Below are 23,468 nucleotides of genomic sequence, written 5' to 3'. Positions count from 1 at the left end.
ATATATTTCTTCTTCTTTTTCTTCTTCTTCTTCTTCTTCTCCTTTTATCACATAGAGGTCAATTTTTAGTGTGTGGAGAAGGGCTGAGTCAGAGTTCTTGAGATGGCCCAGAGGGAATACAGATGAATCTCTTTTTTATAGAAGTAGAATGATGGAGGAAAGGGGGACTTTTTGTATTCTGTTCGTCTGTCTGTGTGAGTTTTTTTTTCCCGAGGGAGAGGGGTCCGTTTGTTAAGGGGTTCTCTCTTAAGGGGAAAGGGTTTTCTTTTTTTTGAAGGGGGACTTATTTTGAGGGGAATCTTAGGTGGGATCTTTATTTGGGATGGGGTCATTTGTGGGGGGTCTGTGTTTGATGGGGAAGGTCTCTTGGTAGTCCTTTAGGGTAGTTATTCTTAGGAAGGGCTAAGGATCTATTTTGGGGGGTCTTTTGTGGGGAGGAATCTGAGCATTTTGGGATTGGAGGGTCTTTGGGGGTGATTTAGAGGGCCTTTTTAAGGCAAGAGAAAGCGCTTAGTTTGTAGTTGTATTTTTCATTATTTTGCCAGTCTTATTTTTTGTGTTGGTTGAGTCTATATATTGATAGGATGCAGATAAGCACACACAATAAGATTTGCCATTCACGCATATGCAAACACACTCACACACACACACACACACACACACACACACACACACACACACACACACACACACTGCATAAGACTTTCTTTTAGATAAAGTCTAAAATTGATGACGTATGAAAAAATATCCTCAAACGTAAAAAAAAAAAAAATCGACATTTTATCTAGCATGAGAAACAGCTGACTTACCTGACAAATATAACACCTTAATTAAAACTATAATAAAATAAACAAACATAGAAATTAATATATAAAACAGAAATGAAATATAGAGAAAAATAGATCGAAATTCTATCTCTCGGGTAGAAGCTCATTCAAGTACGAAATTTTTCCTCCCTAGCCCCTACCCCTTCCCCCTCTTCCTCACCTCCCCTCACCTCCCCTCTCTCACTAAAAAATAAATTGGATGGGTTTGAATCACGAATAAATCACTTAAAGCGGTCTGGTTTTGGCTAGTGGTGCAGGAGAGAGGGGGGGGGGGGAAGGGTTGGTAGGAGAGAGAAAGGATAGGAGGAAGAGAGGAAGGATGGGATGAGTGAAGAGGATAGGAAGAGAGGGGAGAGGAGGAGGAGGAGGAGGAGGAGAGCGTCAATCGGGTTGGTCTGATTTATGCGTCAGCGTGTGCGAACGTCAGCGGATATGTTGGCCTAAATGGTTCGCCTTTCTCTTGGTGGTATCCTGCTTCAGCTGTTTGACTTATCTCAGAATCCTTGATATAAATGTAAACTAGTAGTGTGTGTGTGTGTGTGTGTGTGTGTGTGTGTGTGTATGTGTGTGTGTGTGTGTGTGTGTGTGTGTGTGTGTGTGTGTGTGTGTGTGTGTGTGTGTGTGTGTGTGTGTGTGTGTGTGTGTGTGTGTGTGTGTGTGTGTGTGTGTGTGTGTGTGTGTATGTGTGTGTGTGTGTGTGTGTGTGTGTGTGTGTGTGTGTGTGTGTGTGTGTGTGTGTGCGTGTGTGTGTGTGTGTGTGTGTGTGTGTGTGTGTTTTCTCTCTCACATTATCTCTCTCTCTCTCTCTGCCTCACCTTTCAGCCACCAAAGGTTGTGTTTACCCATGTTTAAAGGTCTGTGTTGCGCCTTGACCAATGTTATGTTTAATTTAAAGAGAAAAATCATATCAGGTTCTGCGATAACACTTGGGGAAATACCCATGAAGTTTATTTGTGAGAGAGAGAGCAAGATACACACACACACACACACACACACACACACACACACACACACACACACACACACACACACACACACACACACACACCACACACACACACACACACACACACACACACACACACACACACACACACACGCACACACACACACACACACACACACACACACACACACACACACACACACACACACACACACGCACACACACACAGATCTCCATCATGACAGTGTGTTTGACTCATCCGATCATCCCAGCAGATTTTAACACAGTTTGTTTACGTCTGCAAAAATGATGGATTCGGAAAGAAATTGCTGGAGGTCAGTGTTTGGAAGGAGGGATGAAAACCTCGTTGTGTGTGTGTGTGTGTGTGTGTGTGTGTTTGAGAGAAAGATAAATGTTTCAAACGCACAATGTTACCAAACAAATACACACACACACACACACACACACACGCACACAAACACACACACACACACACAACACACACACGCTGACAAATATCAAGGAGACCAATAATATGTATTATATTTGCTGAGTCGGGCTACCTCACTGCCTGGTTGGTTGGGCGGGGGAGTCGGTGGGTGGGTGGCGAGTAGGCATTTGGGTGAATGGTTTGGTGGGAGACTGGTTGGATGAGTGACTGGCTGGACGGGTGATTGGGTGGGTTGGTGGGTGGGTGACTGGATGGTTCGGTGGGTAAGTGGCTGGGTGGGATAACTCAGGGGTTGGGTGACTGGGTGAGTGTGTATGTGGGTGGCTAATAGGTTGAGCTCTACATGCCTGGACACATAGTCACTACCAGTCTGCTTGCAAGTCTTGGTCACGAGTTAGTTTTGACTAACCAAACCTAACCTAAGCTAACCTAACCTAACCTAACCCTGAAAAAAGAAATTGAGGTTGAAATTGGAGGAGGAGGAAGGGGAGAGAGGGGAGGATGACAATAGAGAGGGAAGAAGGAGGAAGAAGGCGAAGAAAAGAGTCAGTTAAGGTGTCAATCTCCTGCCTGAGGGTTGGCGACCATAGCCCTCCACTTCAAATGTTTTCGGACTTTTTTTGTTTTTACTAAGCTTTCAAGGTTTTTATTGAATTCCATTTTGAGTGGTAACGGAGGGTCAATATTTGAGGAGTTGTCTGCTGGTGTTTTTTCATGGGTATAAAGTCATTTCCTAGGAAGTAATCTCCAAATACAGAGAATAAACTCGCCAATATGTTGAAGATTTACCAATTATGAATAAACTTTCCCTACAAGAAATGCGATGTCTTGTGAATGCCTTGAGTAGCTAGAAATTATTAAAAAAAAAAAATAGCATCTACTTTCCGGTGCATAGACTAATAGAGGCTGGACGAAAAAGGAATTTGACCATGACTAATATCCACAGGAAATACCCAACAAATATGAGGTTAGTAATGTAGAACTAGAGAGAGAGTCATGATGCATACAACCCTGGAGTAGAGATTGTCACATAAGAATCAGAGAGAGAGAAAACAGGAAAGAGTGAAACTCATAATGCGCTTTAATTTGCATGTCCAGAAGTATCTATTGTGAAATGTTTAACTGAATGGAAACAAATGATTTTAAATGTCTTCAAAACTCGATTATTTTAAATAGGAAAAAAAAATTCTAAAAATATTGAAAATCAACCATTCCCCATTGTCCAGTGAGCGTTGCCTGTGTTGACTTAGCACTCTCAGAGGATAACCAAGGTCAAAGTTAACAATATCAGAGTATCACCTCATGTAAATGTACCTCACAAGTGTTATGATCCAACAGGCTTCCCATCACACCTGAAGATCAACAGGACAAACCACGTCTAGGCAGGTGGAGCTAGACTGGGATGTCCGTCTGTGGAAAATATTCATGTAGTGTAACCAGCGATCACGTCCATGTACCGCCACGAGTAACAATTTACCTCAAAATGTAATGAAACTTTGCAAAATAAAACGAAAAACATATATATTTTTTATTTATTTTTAATAAAACCGAGAAGACAAACAAAAAGTCTCCGAGAAGTTTCTGATGGCAGTGAAAATGTAGCGTAAACTCTCTTGCCTTTAGTCCGGATTTCACGAAAGTTTTACACCTGGTCCATGAAATTCAAATATTCTTAAGGAAATATCGTCCTAAACTGTGGGGATGAAAACACAACTAACAACGGTAGAGCCTCAGAGTAATTTTAAAGTTATTCCGTTTAATACACTTTACATCATGGCTTAAGTCGTATACGAGTCTACGAGATCCTCTACCCTGCCTGACCTTCAACAAGTCGTTTTCATCTGAGACACCTATATCCATACCAAATCACCACATAGTTCTCATGATTAAACCACTAAATACATCAAATATCATTATGACCATATAGCCTCACTTTAAGGTTTTAGTGAGATATTAAAACCTGAGGAAGATTACAAGGTTTACGTTCTAGCAGAAAGCCATGGACACAATATCAACAATGGTTTGTATAGCCTATAAAATATGGTGAAAAAAATTGACAAATCGAGTAGGTTGTGTGGTCCTTTGTAGTGAACCAACAACAACAACAACAACAACAAATCACACACGTACACACACACACAAACACACACACACACACACACACACACACACACACACACACACACACACACACACACACACACACACACACACACACACACACAATATATCTAGTCTACGTTGATGATAATACACAATACTTTCATCACCCTCAACCTCCCACCTCACAACCTGTCATTATCTCTGCTTCACCTGCGCATTTCTGGTATAAAAATCATCTCTTTTTCTTTTAGTTCAAGGTAAAACATATACCCCCCCCCCTTCCCCCTTCCCCCTCCCCGCCCACCCCTGATAATCATGTGTTTAAGCTAGGGAGGATTGTGTAACGGGGAAAGATTGTTTTAAAGGTATAATTTCTTGCCCTTTATTATATGTATAGTATTTCTGGTTGTCTTTTGCTTAATGCATTAACTCAGTGATTTGTTTTTTGTTTGTGTGTATGTAATATATGCCCCAGGTGGTATAACAGGTGGTATAACAGGTGCCCCAGGTGGTATAACAGTATAACAGATGCCCCAGGTGGTATAACAGATGCCCCAGGTGGTATAACACATGCCCCAGGTGGTATAACACATGCCCCAGGTGGTATAACAGATGCCCCAGGTGGTATAACACATACCCCAGGTGGTATAACAGATGCCCCAGGTGGTATAACAGATGCCCCAGGTGGTATAACAGGTGCCCCAGGTGGTATACAACATGCCCCAGGTGGTATAACACATGCCCCAGGTGGTATAACAGATAACACATGCCCCAGGTGGTATAACACATGCCCCAGGTGGTATAACAGATGCCCCAGGTGGTATAACACATACCCCAGGTGGTATAACAGATGCCCCAGGTGGTATAACAGATGCCCCAGGTGGTATAACAGATGCCCCAGATGGTATAATCTTACCACCTGGGGCATCTATTATACTACCTAGTATAATAAATACCCCTAGTGGTGTAACAGAAACCCTAAATAGTGTTTACTTCGAGTTGAGTTACATCACTTTCAATCAGCTTTGAAAACTATTGTAATAAATACGTTTATATATTTTCAAGGCTCATAACCAACTCATTTACACGGTGAATTACCTGCTGTCAGACCCAGGTGAGATCCTGTGACGTCAGCACCATTTCCCCTCACTCTCCCCACGACACCTGTATTTCCAATTGAATGTTTCTTACGTATTCTCGCTTCAGGAAGAACTGATCTGACTGATTCTGTTTATATCTATAGGAGTGTAACATTAAATCCGCCCATCAGACGAAATTAAAATGAATGGTGTCTCAGCCGTCGTAGTGTCAAAACAAATTCATATACACTTTCTTTTTATACTTTTTTTTACTTAGTTTTTGTTTGTCTTTAAAGTGACAATCTCTAAATCTTGTACACCTGAGCCTCTGACACTCATGACAGGTAGTCACTCCCCTTCCCTCCCTTCCTATTCTATTCCATCTCTTCCTTTCCCAGTCTCTCCTCTCCCCTTCCCTCCCATCCCTTCCATTTTCTTCCTCTTCCCTACAAATGGAATAAAATTATCTGTGTACAATAATTACCATATCGTGACAGCAATAATCACAGAAAAAAAAGATTATATATTCGTATAATCGTCTCCTCGCTGTCCACAATGACGTCATATGCTCCCCTGTACCTATCATCATATATAACACCGTATGGAATTATTAATCAATCTATAATCCAGTCAAAGGTCAGGGAGAAAGATGAAGTTACTCCCTCGACCAGCAGGAGAGGGAGCGAACAGAAGGGTAGTGGCGTTGGTGCTGTGTGACTGATGGTCTCCTCGGCTGCGCCTGCCAAAACAAGTGAATAACGACCATCATGGCGGCCAAAAACAAGTGACAGACGAGATCCGCTTCTCTTTACTGCCGTCCAACCCAACCTCTTCCCCCCTCTCGCAAACTCATTAATAAAAGAAAACCAATGATTTTACTACCTTATTTAAGATCAATAACAATAAGGGTTTCAAAAAATAATATTCAGTTTGATTCTATTCAGTTTATTTCTTATTTTTTGCGTCTTTGTGTGTTTACTAATTCACTAGCTTGTTTTTATGGCTATTACTATTATTATCATTTGTTTTCATTCTTATTCATATTATGATTAATCCTCATAGTCTTGGCACGAGGTCAACAATACCCGATGGCACTAGACAAGCACAAGATCAATCCGCGTGTAAGCTGTGGACATACATGACCCCAGAGTTAAATATTCAGAACCTCCTCAAGCATCAGTATGTGAATCCAACCCCACAAAACCGGTCAGTACACTAGCTTTTGTCAACACAGGTCATCTAACACCTTGTGAATTACCTGTTGTGTTGGATCAGAATGTAGGTCTTTAATTCAGTTATATATCTGGACTATAATAGATGTAGGCTTATATAAGGATCAAATAGGTTGAAATTTTAATACGAGTAGAATGTAAACCAAATAGTTTAAGACAATAAAATGTTCAATGTTGCTTCTGACCGACCAATAAACACAACACAACAATACAACACAATGAGAAAAAAAAATATCGCATGAATATAATATAATTTACGTATTTTTATGACTTAGAAACCGAGAATTATTTACCATTTATTGAAGTTTCCAAGTAGAATATGTTAAGTGTAAGATGGTTCGTGTTTTATGGTAGGGGTCAAACAGGGTCAAACTGTTCGATTATTTACACGAGGCATCAAGTCCATTATCACTCCATCCACCAAACTGGAAATGAAATCGTAGTTAAAGTGATCTCGTATCGCTGTTGGTTGAATCCTAAAAGCCGATTTTTTATTTTTTTTTACAATATGTGGTGTTTGTGAATGGTATATCTAATCTAACTAACCTAACCTAACCTAACCTGGCATAAATAATCAAACCTAATCTAACCTTCCCTAACCTAACTTAAGTGACCATTAATAATCTCTACGATAATAGACCATTTCAATATTGCAGTGATAACCTTTCCGTTCACAGTTCATACACAGAAACTAAACATAACCCAAATAAATATGAACACATGAAACGAGTGAAACAAGTTGAACTTTTTTGGGTCTTTTTTGGGGGGTATTCGTGCAAGTCTCTCAAATATCAAACTACTGTGTATTTTAATATCTGCCGTGTTCACATCACAATAAAATTTCAAACAAACTAGAAGTAAATATATTTTTGGAGAGAGTGGGGTGAGTGGGAGTAGGGTGGGGTGGGGGTGGGTTGGGGTGGAGTGGGGTGGGTTGGGGTGGAGTGGGGTAGGGTGGGGTGGGTGGAGTGGGGTGGGTTGGGGTGGGGTGGGTTGGGGTGGAGTGGGGTGGGTTGAGGTGGTGTGGGGTGGGGTGGGGTGGGTCATGATAGTCTTTTTAAACATTTTGTTCTACTCTTTTATAAATACGTAAAATAAAAGTACATGTATGCAGATTTAGTGATTCGTTCATTCGCGTGGTAGGTGTAATCATGCAGTGTGTGTGTGTGTGTGTGTGTGTGTGTGTGTGTGTGTGTTATTTGAATAGGTGCACACGAGGATTGAGGATTAAAGAGTGGGATTTTTCCTACTGGTGTTACATATCGATGGGGATTATGAATCTGATTGTTGGTATTATATAAGGATTAGGTTTGATATTTTAATTACTGATGGGTTAAGATTAGGGATTGGTAATATTGATCATGGGATTATGTGATATATGACTTGGAAACGCTGAGGGAGAACAGGATGCTGATGGTAGAGAGAGAGAGAGAGAAGGACTTGATACTTTGATAGACAAAGATGGATAGAAATTAAGATAATGTTTATGTTTATCTTAAAGGAAGGAGAATGTAAACTCTCTTTTATCCTTTACAAACACACATACACACAAAAACACACATACACACACACTACTAATATTACTTTGCTGTCACTCGGAATAGAGTATGACTATCATCCAGCTATGATACAATGATATGAGTTATTAGGGATGTCACCTAGGTTAGTGAGTTTTGAGGTGACTAAAGAGGCCGATACGGGACCAGCAGCGTCGTCCATATTCGTTGCACATGTGGAGGGCTCCATCTACTGTGGGAAGGGCGGTGGAAGCGTCTTTTCGACGTTGGCGCTTGTCTGCCTCGGTTTGGAGTCGGCTAACTCGAAAGTATTGTCACCTTCTCGTGTGGTGCTTCTCCAAGCGTTACGATGTGGAGTAGTCGACTTCCAGGTGAGGGGGTCGATATGGCACTTTTCAGGTTTGTCTTAAGACTATCCTTATACCTTTTCAATTGCCCGCCAGCGTTACGTTTACTATTCGTTAGGTGACTGTAAAGTAGCTGCTTTGGCAGTCTACTGTCGTCCATGTGGGTAACATGGCCAGTCCAACGTAGTTGTTCATGGATAATGGTAGCCTCGATGCTCCTACAGTTGGTGTCAGCAAGAATACTGCCATTTGTTCTCTTGTCTTCCCAGCGAACTCGGAGGATGGAACGTAGACTACGTTGGTGAAAGTTTTCAAGTGCCTTGAGGTGCCTCCTGTATGTGACCCATGTCTCACTGCCATATAGTAGGGTGGGCAGGACCACTGCTCGAGATATGTGCAGCTTTGTGGATAATTTCAGATCCCTACAGCTGAAGACACGATTTCGGAGTCCTCCCAAGGCTTGAGATGCACATCTGATCCGATGATGAATCTCTTCATCGATGTTTGTGGTGGTGGACAGGTGGGAGCCGAGATACCGAAAGTGGTCAACATTAGAGAGGGTTGTACCGTTAAGCTGGATGGATGGTGGAGGTGTGGCTGAACCAGGGGCAGGTTAATCCACAAGGCAGCGGAGCGGTGGTTGGTAGGCGCCAGGACATGTCCACATGCCAGTGAGCCGATGCGTCATTCCTCTGGGGCCCACTGCTACTTCGAGATCCCCTGCTGATCTAGCCTGGGCCCACGAGGCACCCAGTTACCGTGTGTTGCCACGAGGAGGCACAGCAGGAGTCTTGATGGTGAGGAGGCTGTGTACTGGCAGGGGAAGACTTATGTAAGTTGCTTCCTTGTTCGCCACGAGGGCGAGCCAGCGGCGGCAGCTGAAAGCGAGAGGGAGCAACCATAACATTAACATAATGCTGCCACACTAGACGCATTTCACCACACTGTGCAGTGTGTGTGTGCACAAACACACACACACACACTCATATATAAAATATTGACCCACTCTGCCATTCACCATCACCTTTCAATTATCAGTGGCAGTAAAATGCTAAAGTAACCACGTAAAAGCTTTCTGATGTTTTCCTATAAACATTTTTGACCCAACTCCTGTTTTTTCACCACCACGAGGCAAGTTTTTTTTTTTTTTTACTGTTTACAATGAATGGGAGTTCAGTCAGGCTAACGGGGTACGCAACACGGGGGGCGACAGGCAAGTATCGTTTATAAAAGTTTAACACGTTGAGGTTGGTGAACCCGAGCACCACAGCCGCCGGACACTATTTGGTATAATCCACGCTTATGAGGGCATGTGGTTTGTTTTAACTCTGACGTCTGATAGTTCTCAAATTCACTTACAGTGCAGATCTAAATTATTCTAACCTCACCTAACTTAACCTAGCCTAACCTAAACTAACACATGTATTTACGACCATCTCAACACTCTACCAGAAATATGTGGAATTGCATAAAGAACACACACACTGACAGCACCGCCCGACAGCCGCCACTCCAATGGTTGTGTCACCTGTTTGACCACTGGTAACACTACGTTCATTTATCTCTATCGTGAAAAGTTAAAAAGTTATAAATTCATAAATAGTAAAATAAGCAATAGAAAGGCGATAGTCAAGACAAACGAATTTTTATAGAAAACAACTGAAACGGCTTAAACACTTGTTCGGTGGTTACCCTAGTTAAGGTGTTCCCGCGTACACCCAAAGCTCCTCCCACTTCCTTAGTCCTTAAATACCCGGAGGACAGAGGGAGGAGGTCAGTGTTGATCATAACCCCAGGCAGGGTAGTGCACAGTGACCCAAGGATAGACCTCTCTACATTACCGTCAGCTGCTTCTACTAATTCACGTGAGTATCTCTCTTATTTTACGTAGTTAGAAAAGTGATGCAAAGGAATTATTGTTACTTAATATATCTTAGCTATTTATTGGTGTATTCAGAGACTTGTTATTCATGTGCGTATGATTGAATTTTTTTTTTATTCTGACTTATATATTTGTGCTTGTATCTCCCTCCCGGCTTACCATGTAGGTAATATGTACAGTGACTTACATTTAATTTAACTTAATTACGTGTGGTGTGTCTTAGCTCTACATTAAATTATGACTCAGTAAAAATCCCCAGAAATATAAACGTTCCCGAAATGATTTAGTGTTTAGCACCGTGACTATAACAATGAGGTCAACCAGTCGTTCGCCCTCACCCTGAACTGAGGAGTTAAAAGCCAAACTCTCACTCACCCAACCTAACCTAACCTGACAGACTCTAGTTATGAAGAGGAGTAGTAAACGAAGGTACTAATGAGATCATAAACGATAATTCATACTCTAATTGTTTCGCATCATGCAAAAAGCTAAACAAAAAGCTTCAATACCAATGTTTTCCGTAATTGTTTTGTGTTTTTCTCGTTGATCTGAAAAAAAAATGATGGCATGATTTATTTTTACAGCAGTTAACTTACTAGGTTAACGAACGCATTTAGCTGGAGTAGAAAAAAATTACATTATTTATTTTTTCTAATTTAACTCGCTAATTACTTCGTTAGAAACCTGGGTCACAATATGTGTGTATAAATAAAAAAAAAAGGACAGACAGACAGATAGACAGACAGGCAGACAGACAGATAGACAGACAGACAGACAGACAGGCAGACAGACAGACAGCCAGACAGCCAGACAGACAGCTCCTCCTCATTTCCTGTATTTCCCCTTTCATCTCTTCTTCCTCCCCTCTCCCTTTTTTGTCTTATCTCATCTATTTTCCACTCTCTCTCTCTCTCTCTCTCTCTCTCACCGCCTGGCTACCACACGCTGTAACAAACTGCCGCAACACAATGCTCCAAGATGTCTCGCCTTCAGATATAAAATAGAGAAGGAGAAGGGAAGAGGCAAGAGGAAGAGAAGATAGGAGAAATGAGAAGAGGAAGAAGTAGGAGAAAAATGGGAGGGGAAGGGTACAGGAGGAAGAGAAGATTGTGTGGGGGGAAGGGGGATGGGGGGGAGAGGTATTTAATAAACAGGTCCATGAATAACAGGGCGTCCTACTCTGGCCAATATTACCCCCACACTATCAGTCCCCGGAGAGAAATCCTGGCTACCCTTATAGTTTAACACACACACACACACACACACACACACACACACACACACACAGAACAGTTTTGTCTATAGCAGTGATCCAGCAACCTACAGTCCGAATGTGGGCTCTGAAGATTCGGTCTGCCTCAAGATTGTCGACTCTTGACCGACAGGAGTGAAACCATAGAAACGCCATAACCAAATTCTATCCGTTTATCTATCTATTTATTTATCTATCACCTTATCTATTCCATATCTAACATCTTAATTAATCTGTTTATCTATGAATTTATCATTTCTAATCCCTGACTATGACAACCTTTTATGTTTCAACTAAATGAGATCAAGTTTTACTTCATAACATCACGTGGCTGTTTGATTCGTGTTTCAGTTCAGTAAATGACTTAGTTACGGGTCACAAGACCATTTTTACCTTTAACTCCGTATCATAGTTTAGCTTTTGTATTGAATATCTCCACTCGTCTCTCTCTCTCTCTCTACTCTTTTCATTTTTTTTTTACAGGAGGAGATAATAAATTGCTAAAAAAAACTATGTGGGGTGACACTTGGTCTTTAAAGGACTAAAATATGGTTCACCAGCACCTAACAATATATGCTAATAAAATACCATTTGTCACCCGTGTTGTTTAATTACTGTCATTAGCGTGTCTCTCTCTCTCTCTCTCTCTCTCTCTCTCTCTCTTTACAATTACGCTTTGTCTTTGTCTGTCTGTCTGTCTCCCTTTCCATCTCTTTTCCTCTTACCTTTGTCCGTCCTTTCTTCTCTGTGTTTTCTCCCTTTCTCTCTCTACGCCTTTCCCTTCCTACTACCATCCCCCTCCCCACTACCTCTCTTTATCCCTCTTCTTTCGTTCCTTCCCTTCCCCTCCCTATTTGTCTTTTCCCTCCACCCTTCTTTTCGTCCCTCTTCCAACTTGTTTTTCTTCACTTCCCTCCCTCCCTCCCTCCCCATAGTCACCCTCTCTGACCTACCTATTACGTAAATGGACACCAGTCTGATTGAACCCTCATTAGGAAGCCAATAGAACTCTAAGCAGGTTTTACTCCCACATGGTAGTGTTACGTTGTTTGTTTCTTTGAGTTAAAATGTTTATAACTTTGTCTATAGAAGTTTGTTTGATTTAGCTCGTGTTTTTTACTTTTTTCTTTTTTACCCTCTCTCTGTGGCTGTCATTTGTTTCCGTCTCTAGTTGTCTCTCTCTCTCTCTCTCTCTCTCTCTCTATCTCTCTCTTTCTTCTTTTTCTTCAGTTCACTTTACCGCGAATCCCTCATGAGCCATGTGAAGAATTACGCCATGGGCTTGTCCACCTCTACTACGTCATATCCTCTTCTATGAGGTATCTCCCATCAGGTCACACCTATGGTTGTGTATAATTTTTCCCCCTGTTTTGCCACGCACTCTTTATAATACCAATAATTAATATGATATGCATACGGATAAAAATGACACACACATAAGGAAATATATTAATACATAAGTGGTAATGCGCTTACGTCTTGAGCCCAGAGAGAGAGAGAGGGAACGCGTACGACCACCTAAACATTACGTCAAAACATTGTTATTGCATTTATCCCATCCAGAAAACAATGCCAAGCTCATGCAACTTGCAATTTTTATCCCCCCCCGCTGAGAACGTGGGCTGCAGCAGTTTCGTGCTAGTTAAGACTAGCCTGCTTCATCTAGAACTTTCTCTTCCCCTCCCATCTCCCTGCCTGCTTCATCTTTCCTCCCCTCGCTCCCTTCCTTCCCTCCCTCTAGCACCCCCATCCCATCTCCCTGCCTGCTTCATCTTTCCTCCACCCCCTTCCTTCCTCCCTCTAGCACCCCTCCCCCCATCTCCCCTGCCTGCTTCATCTTTCCTCCCTCGCTCCCCTCCCCTTCCTTCCCTCCCTCTAGCACCCCTCCCCATCCCCTGCCTGCTTCATCTTTCTCCCTCGCTCTCCCATCCCTGCCTGTTCCTTCCCTCCCTCCACCCCCTCCCCATCTCCCTGCCTGCTTCATCTTTCCTCCCCTCGCTCCCTCCCTTCCTTCCCTCCCTCTTCCCTCCTCTAGCACCCTCCCTCCCATCTCCCTCCCTTCCCTCCATTCACCCTCATTGGGTTGTAAGTTTATGTGACGTTGGTCCTCTTTATTTCCTCTCCAGAATTATTTCACACACACACACACACACACACACACACACACACACACACACCCATTAACCCTCCAACCATAACACTATCAGGAACCTCAGAGAACCCTAGCGAATGGAAGAGAATATAAGTAGATAAGATAAGAGTAAGGAAGCGTTATCACCCCAGTGCTCATCTGACGGTCGGAGGAATGGGTCGTGTGTTGGCCGACTGATTGTAATCCATCCAATTTGGTGGCGAGGGAACCGGGTCATCTTCTTAGGCCTCCCCTACGTTGTCAAAGCCGTATACTGTATGAGCTCTCTATGTATCTCCTGTGGATGACTTTGCCTGTTTTTGTGTCTGTTTTTTATTTGTGTTTGATATTCTCCCCATGACAACGTTGGTACCCTTGATATTCTCCCCATGACAACGTTGACACCCTTGATATTCTCCCCATGGCAACATTGGCACCCTTGATATTCTCCCCATGGCAACGTTGGCACCCTTGATATTCTCCCCATGGCAACGTTGACACCCTTGATATTCTCCCCATGGCAACATTGGCAGGGATAAAAATAAGAGCATATATTTGTAGGAAATAAATTGACCAATAAAAACCAAACTACGAAAACTCTATGTCCACGGAAGTTTTTGGGGGGAGGTTTTAAATTCAGTAAGTTTAGCTCTCACTCCCACTCGCTCAGCAGATCGCCTGAACTGTCACCATCACCACCACCACCACCGCCCCCCAACCACCACCACCACCACCACCACCACTACTACACCACCACTTACATCATCCCCTAACAACCACCCGCCCCTCAATCACCATGACCACCACCACCACCACCTACAACACCACCACCACACCCATCTCCTACACCGTCCCCCACCCCCACCACCACCACCACTCCCAAAACCCTTAAGATTCGGAAACGTGTCAATTTACCACACAATTTAACAGCTGCTCAGACCTTAAATCCCAGGAGCTCGTCATCAGAGAATATTTATTAACCGTAGAGGAAATATAGTCGACAAATCACACAGTTTCAGGAAGATGGAGTTGAGAGAAGAGTTCCTCCTTCAAATAATTCTATGCGTGAACGTGTGACCGGAGTGTACAGTAGAATAGAGGGCAGCTCGCTTCTTCCCATATTCTTGACTTTGAGTGAGTACAAAGCTCTGAATGCTTGTCTTTCTTGCTGAATTCGATCAAAAATACTTGAGTCAGCTATCATGGCTATAAAGCATTCTCTCACCTTACCAGACAGTTCATCTGCAAGTCGGCTGCTTTTCCCGAGGCGTTTAGCTGCTTCGTGGTAAATACCGTTCAAAAGTTGTCGAAGTTCTTCCAATTTTTCGTGGAGAAGTTGTTCAGTAAACGGTTGGCGTTCATGACTTATGTTATTACGCAGTTCTTTCAGACGATATAAAAGGTATTCCAGCGTGGGTGGGTGGGTAGGAGTTCTCCAGGCGGGGTCGTTGATAATTGCAAAGCCACACACTCGCTGGACAAGTGCATACAGGAGCGAATATCAAAAGTTTTGACATCAGCAACTCCCAGTTTAAGTTTGGTCCTGTGTTCTTTATATTGGAAGCTTTGGCGGAATTTCGTTTTGTTATAGTGAAGTTCAGTGAAGAGGTAGGTCTTGAGAGGATAACCTCCCTTGTAAGCCCAAGTGAATATGTAACGTAATGCCTTTTCTTCTCAGTGCAGTATCATATTTCATTCTGTATAAGTCACTGTCTTGGATACACGACTCAACGCTAATCGATGTCATTGTTCCTTTTACGAGAATCACATATTGATATTGCTTTTTAATCCTTATAGTTTATTTCCAAAGTAGAACTAAAAAAAAACACTTCGTCAGAGCTCCTGCCGCTGACACCACTGCTACAGGGGTGACTGTCGCCACCTTGACTTGAAGACATCCTACGTGAACCTTAATTATATATGCACTGACGTATAACACAAACGAACATTTTTCTTGTGTTGCCTATGCGAGTCTTTCACCAGATTTCTCCTTTAGAAGATTACTCCTTCACCAGATTACTCCTTCACCAGATTACTCCTTCACCAGATTACTCCTTCACCAGATTACTCCTTCACCAGATTACTCCTTCACCAGATTACTCCTTCATCAGATTACTCCTTCACCAGATTATTCAGACTCCTTCACCAGACTTCTGCAGTAGTAACACCCTCCCCACAGCGTATTCTTCCCCCCTTAACTCCCGACATTAACTGGTACTTTTCCTTTTTCTCATATGCACACACACACACACACACACACACACACACACATCATCAATCACCATACATTACATTGCAACTTATCCCTCATCTAATTGATCAACAAACTATACTCAAAAAGACTCATAAAACACAATTTTTCTTCAATAACATTATCTCTATAAACTGACTACCAACAGAAATACCTCCACCACACCCATCCAGCTGTAATGTGTGAGGCAACGATGATAATGTTACCTCACGTTAGCAACACAACTTTACATCCATAATATTAGTTATCATCACTACGTATTTTCTTATGACCGTTGTTACTATTGTTATTATTAGTTGTGTTTTATTATTATTATTATTATTATTATTTTTTTATTATTATTACCACCACCGGTAACACCACTACCACCACCACTACAACCACCTCCAACACCATCGCCACCACCATCTCCACTACCATCTCCACCACCATTACCACCACCACCTTTACCACCATCATCGCCACCACAAAGGCTATTTTTGTACTTTACTAGCTCCTCCGACTCATAAATAGTGGCCTTAAGTGACATTAATGTGTGCGCGGGTGACGGAGCGACCACGTGTGCGTGTTGGAGACGGAAACGGTCATGCATGTGCACATAGTTATACTGTATATGTAAATAATGTGTTTGTGTACGTGTGTGTGTGTGTGTGTGTGTATGTTTGTGTGTGTGGGTGTGTGTAAAGGCGATAATACGGAAAAAAATAAAATGCGATAAAAAACTTAGAAGACCAAAAATAGAAGAAATATCCATACAAGTTAAAAATGAAATAAAAACAAAGACAAAGACAAAAAAAATCAATCATGTATTTTTTCCGGTCACCATTCACACGCACACACACACACACACACACACACACACACACACACACACACACACACACACACACACACACACACACACACACACACACACACACACACACAGAATCCACAAATTATTACAGGTTTCCCAAACTGAAAATATATGGTTCTCTTTTCCTTAGTCAAACCTATTCACAGTGAAAGCAAAGGAAAACGTGTGTTGAAAAGCTTAAATTTTATATACATGATTTTGTACTCGCATATCAAGTGAGTCTTTTCACTTTCAGCTGACATGAACCAATTAGTGATCATTCTCTCTCCTAATTGTTGAAAAGGAAAGTAATTATAAGAGGAATATAAAAGAACAACAACAATGGCAATATTATTCTCACTTAGCGTATAACTTTCTGTCTGGTTTCATTAATAATAATGATAATAATAATAATAATAATAATAATAATAATAATAATAATAATAATAATAATTAACGGTTTATTGAAAGAGCATGGCAGCCAGAAGGCTGAAAATATGCAGTTACATAACTGGGGAATGGGTCTCTTGATTTACAAATAATATACAAGTAACATAAGTGAAACAAATATGATATATAATAACTAGGTGAGGAGAAGCTCAAACTACAGGGCATTTCAACATAGTGACAGTGCAAAAAGTAAGAGTGACTGGGAGTGAATACACTGGTTGATTACAAGTTATTGATAATTTTTACAGTAGTTGGGACTGGGCTGTTCTGAAAGCAATCAGTTCGTGCTCGTATGGGCTGGATGCGGTTGTGGTGTCGAACTGCAATTCTCGGGCGAGGAATCTCAGGTGGTAGTAGGAGCCGGTGTCGAGGATGGTGCAGAAGCTTTTCACCAAATTTGCAGATGAGTTCGTGGTGATGGTCAGTGAGAGCCGAGAGGTTCAGTGTGTTGAGCGCTTCTTGATATGTGGAGTAGGAAGGGGAGAGAATAATCTTGCATGCCCTTTTTTGCACCTTTTCTAGGTGTTTACATTGTGTGGCATTTAGGGAGGAAGACCAGGTAGGGAAGGCATAGGTTGAGTAAACACTGAGGGGCTTGAGTTGGCGGAGGAGGTGGAGACGGAAATGGAGGATTTGCAAACTTCACTGACGCGTGGTTTCCAATTTAGTTTGTTGTCTATGGTGACGCCGAGGAACCTAAAATAATGGAGGGGGGGTGGGGCAACGTCGGAGGAAAGGTTGATGTGCATAACCATGGTCTTGGTATGGTTGATGGTGACGTGGTTGTTGGTGGCCCAGTTTTGGAGACTGTTCAATAAATCCTGAAGGGCGGTATAGTCGGGAGCAGAATTGTTGACGCTGATCCCAATGGTGGAGTCGTCGACATATTTCCAGCTAGCAGGGGTTTCTCTTTAGGCATTATTGATAAGCATAAGGAAGCATAGTGGTCCCATCTTGGTGCCTTGGGGGACGCCACAGGTGAGTGACTGAAAGGTGGAGACAGCCCTTCGGAAGCGTACAGCTTGGCGTCGGTTACTGAGGAAGTCTGTAAGCCATGGTTTAAGACTTCTTCGAAACCCGAGTTCGATAGCTTTGTTGATGACTAAATTGTGGTCGAATGCCTTGGTGAAGTCAATGAAGGCGACAGCTGCAGACGTTTGTCGTTTCTCCAGATGGTGGTATATGTAGTCGAGAAAGCTGACAAGACAGTGAGTGGTGGAGGAAGTTTTCATATTGCCAAATTGCTGAGGATCTACGGCTCCTGCAATATCAGCATAAGCCCAGTCAAACACAAACCTTCACAGATTAAGCAGGGTATTGGGGTGATTGCAATGGGTCGTATCTTATTTAAGGATTGTGGGCTGGTTGACTTGGGCACTGGTGACACATAAGAAATCTTCCACTCAGCTGGGCATCTGGCTTGACTAAGAGAAGCATTGATGATGGAGCAGAGGGGTTTAGCAAGCTCCGGGGAGAACTCCTTGAAGAGTTTCAGTGGTAAGTCAATGGGGGTGGTAGAGCGTTTTAACTTTAGTTTGTCCAGACGTTTTGCTACTTCAAATTCTTCTACTAAGTCAGTGGGAAAGGGGGCTGGTAGATAAGCAGGGAGAGCCGGGGATGGGTGTGGCATATAGTGTGTGTGTGTGTGTGTGTGTGTGTGTGTGTGTGTGTGTGTGTGTGTGTGTGTGTGTGTTTCTAATATCAGTCTCATTAGTCTTGTACAGTAAACAACCTAATCTAACCTGAACAAATGATTTTTTAATATAGGTTTTAGGATTTTTTTTTAAAGATTTAAAGAAAAAATCGAACAAATCCGAAAATTTAGGACAGAAAAAAGAAGAAAAAGATAAATGAAAGAGAGAAAAATCAAAAGAAAAAGGATAAAAGAGAATTAATAAATAACGAAAGCAGAAGATTAAAATAACAATGAAACAAAAAGGAAAGAAAACGACAAAAACAACAAATAACCTCAGAAAAAATACAGAAAAAAAGAAAGACAATGAAACAAAAGACAAAAAAAAAGAGAGTTAGCGCAACATCAAAAGGACAAATACAAAGGAGAGGAAACCACAGGAAAATAATAATTAAGAAGAAGAGGAAGGGGAAAAGGAAGAAGAAGGAGAAGGAGAACGAGGCGGAGAGGGAGAAGGAGAAGGAGGAGATAATTAAGAAGATAATAATTTAGAACAAGAACAAATAGAACAAGAGTATCCACGAGCATGAGGAGGGAGGTGCGTGTCAAAAACAAACTAGGTCAGAAAAAACAGCACACTACCCATGACGAGTGTTTGTTGACTCGCCCGGCGTCTGTTCTCTGGCCCTTGAGATATACTGTATCCTCATGCCACTGATTATCTAAATTCGTGGTGTGGCGACTCTTAACAACACGATCAACAGTGAGTAGAATGAGTGACGGAGTAAGAGTGTACGTGTGTTTGTTTGAGTTTGAGTAATAATAATAATAATAATAATAATAATAATAATATTAATAACAACTGTAACATAAAAATCTATGAAAATCAACACCTATAGAGACACCGACAACATATTTACATAAACGGTGTTTAAATATTCTACAATAATTAGGATATCTTTAAACAGGTCTATGATAACTAAGAAGAGAAAATTAGTGACTATTCTTTCGCGGTGTTAGTTGTGGACGACTTGCCTGGACTCGCACTGTAAAGTTGCGTGTATGGCGTGAATGAGATTTTTCATTTCTCGGCCATTGAGCAATACGAGCGGGAACATTTTGCAATTGTTTCAAAATGTTTTTTGGCAGATGTATTTTTATGGGAATATATTGTTTGTTGTTTGATGTAAATTTGCTGACACGCACACGCTTCACATAAATAAATAAATAAATATATATATATATATATATATATATATATATATATATATATATATATATATATATATATATATATATATATATATATATACAATTGAAATATTTGTAACCAAAAGTTTTATCAGTTTTCAAGAACCCCACAAATTTAAGAACAGCGTTTGGTGAAGCAATTTCCATGGTCCCCTTGAGTGATGTTCTTCAAACCCCCACACCAGTTATTTCTCTCGTGTGATATACGCATATGGAGGTGAAGACACTTTATGTTGGTATAGCGTGTTGACATCCCCTTCAGGAGGACCGATAGACTTGGGTAATGTAGAGACTTGACAATGAGGCCCCGAGGATGGCATCATGAACCACGACAACTGGCGGGAGAGAGACAAAATATGCTCAAATTACCGTGATTGATTCCAACACGCAAATCTGACATTAGTAAGTTTGAGGACACCGTGTCTAACTGGTGATAACACGGTGGATACTGTTAACTGTTAATGCCAAACACGGTAGACGTAATGCTATTGGACAAGGCAGATACTGTTAATAGTTACGGCACGTACTCTTGATATCCACGACAGACATAATGTTAATAGCCACGACGGCAAGAAATGGAATATTATTATTACCTTTAGTTTCAAATTCTCTCTCTCTCTCTCTCTCTCTCTCTTGTACCCGCCCCTAATGACAATGACACACTCTGATTCGTTTGTCCACAAAAACTCATGACTACAACAGTTATTATTCCCCTGAGAATAATTTACGCACGTCAATATCGTTACCTTGCATGACGCTACTACCCACTGCAACATTGTTACTTTGTATGAGGCTTCTACAAATAGCAACATTTTCCGCTTTGCAACATTACTATAGTACATTGCGCACCTACTCACTGCAATGTTTCTTCCTTGCTTTGCACAATTACTCATTGCAACATTGTTAACTTCCATGACTTTTGTTTGTATAAAAACATAGTTAATTTGCATCACGAACCTACACTTTGCCATATTTCTAACCTTGCATGTTATTCATCCGCATTGCAACATCTCTCTACCTTGCATGACACTCCTACGCATTGCAACAATACTAACTTGCATGATGTTACTGAATAACTGGCAATATCATCTTTGCATGACGATGATTTTTTACACCGTTACATTCTCCTATATTATATTTTCTTTATGTTTTTCTGTCATTCTTCTCACACTGTGTTCATCCCTCCCGTACAGTTTTTTCATTGCTTAGGTTTTTGTTTGTCACCTACTGTCTCACTGGCTACGTCATTAGACCTTAAATTATTATGGCCAATAACTTTATATTTCAATGATTCTGTCAGCCAAGATACATTCATTATTATTATTATTAATATTATTATTATTATTATTATTATTATTATTATTATTTAGTATGTTTGCTTTTATTGTTATTCTTGTTATTTTTACTGTAGAGACTATTGTTATTTTAATTATTCTCACGGTGAAAGAAAACGTATGTGCCTGAACCAAAAGTTGTTATGACGGAGCATCATTGTCAAAAGGTACATTGAATCACAACATCCATTCATCTCTTTTAACATCTGTTGTCTATATCGTTATTTTTCAGTTTAATTATTCATTCCTTTCACGCTGGACTTAGCGGGTCACAGCTGTTAATCCCTATGATTTTGTATAAGGAAAGAATAAAGAAAATAATGGTACAGGTATGGTGTGTTGTAATACCTGCTAGTGGAATAATAATGTTTTCAAGATAAATTAAGACACCTGTAAAATGAATAAAGTTTGTAAAATAGCTGTAACTCCTTCAATACAGAACAAAACAAGAAAGTCACCTATAACACCTGTAAACTAAGTGTCAAAATCTATAAAACATGAAATTTACGACATTTATCTAAAATATATCCGTAATGCTTGATATTATTCTTAATTTAGCAATGTGACGTGACTTCCCTAAACATATATTCTAAACAAAACATCACCTTCACCAGACAGAAACAAAATATAATCAATATATATAATTGAGTATTTTTCTGGCTTTTGTTAGGATAGTGTGAGAGAATAATAGTATTTCGTATTGGGTAATATTAATATACAGACTGGTAATAACGTCCCAAAACATGAACTGCTATATCATGCAAAATCTGCCTGCGCTCATTGGCCAATCCATCTGTAAAATCAAAGAGGAGTAGCCTTAATCTCAGAGCATTATATGAGTACATTGCTCATAATTCAGATTGTGAATGTTGGTAATGATTAGTTCAATAAAAAGACAATCCTCTACCGCTGACCATTGGGTAAATAAGAGAGCAGTGTGGGTCATTCTGTGTTGTTTGTATCTCTTATAACACAACCCGACAATAATGCGCAGTTTTTTCTGGAAAAGGGTGAGGCGCTAGACAATTACCTGTACGTAACTAGACACAGAGGTAATTTACAACCTTCCTGTCTCAAACTAAGCTCTCCAACTTATCATTTGATGTAATAAAGACCTCATGTATTAAACCTTCCTAACTCAGGTTTCCTACTCACAATAAGAGACGATTCTGAGAAAAGTCTTGAAAATATTATCACAATCAGCGATACCTGTGTCTTTATTAGTACACAACAGAGACAATGGTATACTTACCTGTTGTTATGTGTTAAGGGAACCGTTTGATTACAGGTGATTCCCAACACTGCTGCTGGGAGTATATATTGCGTTAATGTGTGACCTGGCAAGTTCTTACAGCTCATTACTGTTAGTGAAATGGTCTTTCCTTGTATCAAATTATGAGAACATTGAAATAAGGCTGAATAAAATGTATAAAAAGCAAGATAAGACACATAAAGAGATAAATAATAATTATTAGAATTAAGAGGACAGAATTTGGTAGTATCCACGTAACCCTGAACCTTGTCACTATCCTGATGGACAGTGACATTATGGCGACGTTTACGTTGCGTCACTTACCGGGCCAGCCAAGTCTTCCGTCTCTCCTCCTCCTGCCTGGCAGTGGACCGGGGACTGTCTGTTAGCTAGTCGTCTCGGCCTGATGGAAATTCATTAGTGTGTAGTGCAGTGTAAAGCAGAGTGCGACACACTATATATATATATATATATATATATATATATATATATATATATATATATATATATATATATATATATATATATATATATATATATATATATATATATGGAATCCACAAAACTGAAAACTATAACAACCAAATCATCAAATGTCATTTACTCACATCCCCCAAAAAAGTATATAAAAATTTTGCTCTAATAAAGCAGAATTAACACAATAGTGATCCATGTGGTACATTTGCATGAAATAT

The sequence above is a fragment of the Homarus americanus genome, unplaced genomic scaffold (genome assembly GCF_018991925.1).
Source record: "Homarus americanus isolate GMGI-L3 unplaced genomic scaffold, GMGI_Hamer_2.0 scaffold38595, whole genome shotgun sequence".
In the NCBI taxonomy this organism is placed as follows: Eukaryota; Metazoa; Arthropoda; class Malacostraca; order Decapoda; family Nephropidae; genus Homarus; species Homarus americanus.
This window is presented reverse-complemented; position numbering follows the sequence as displayed.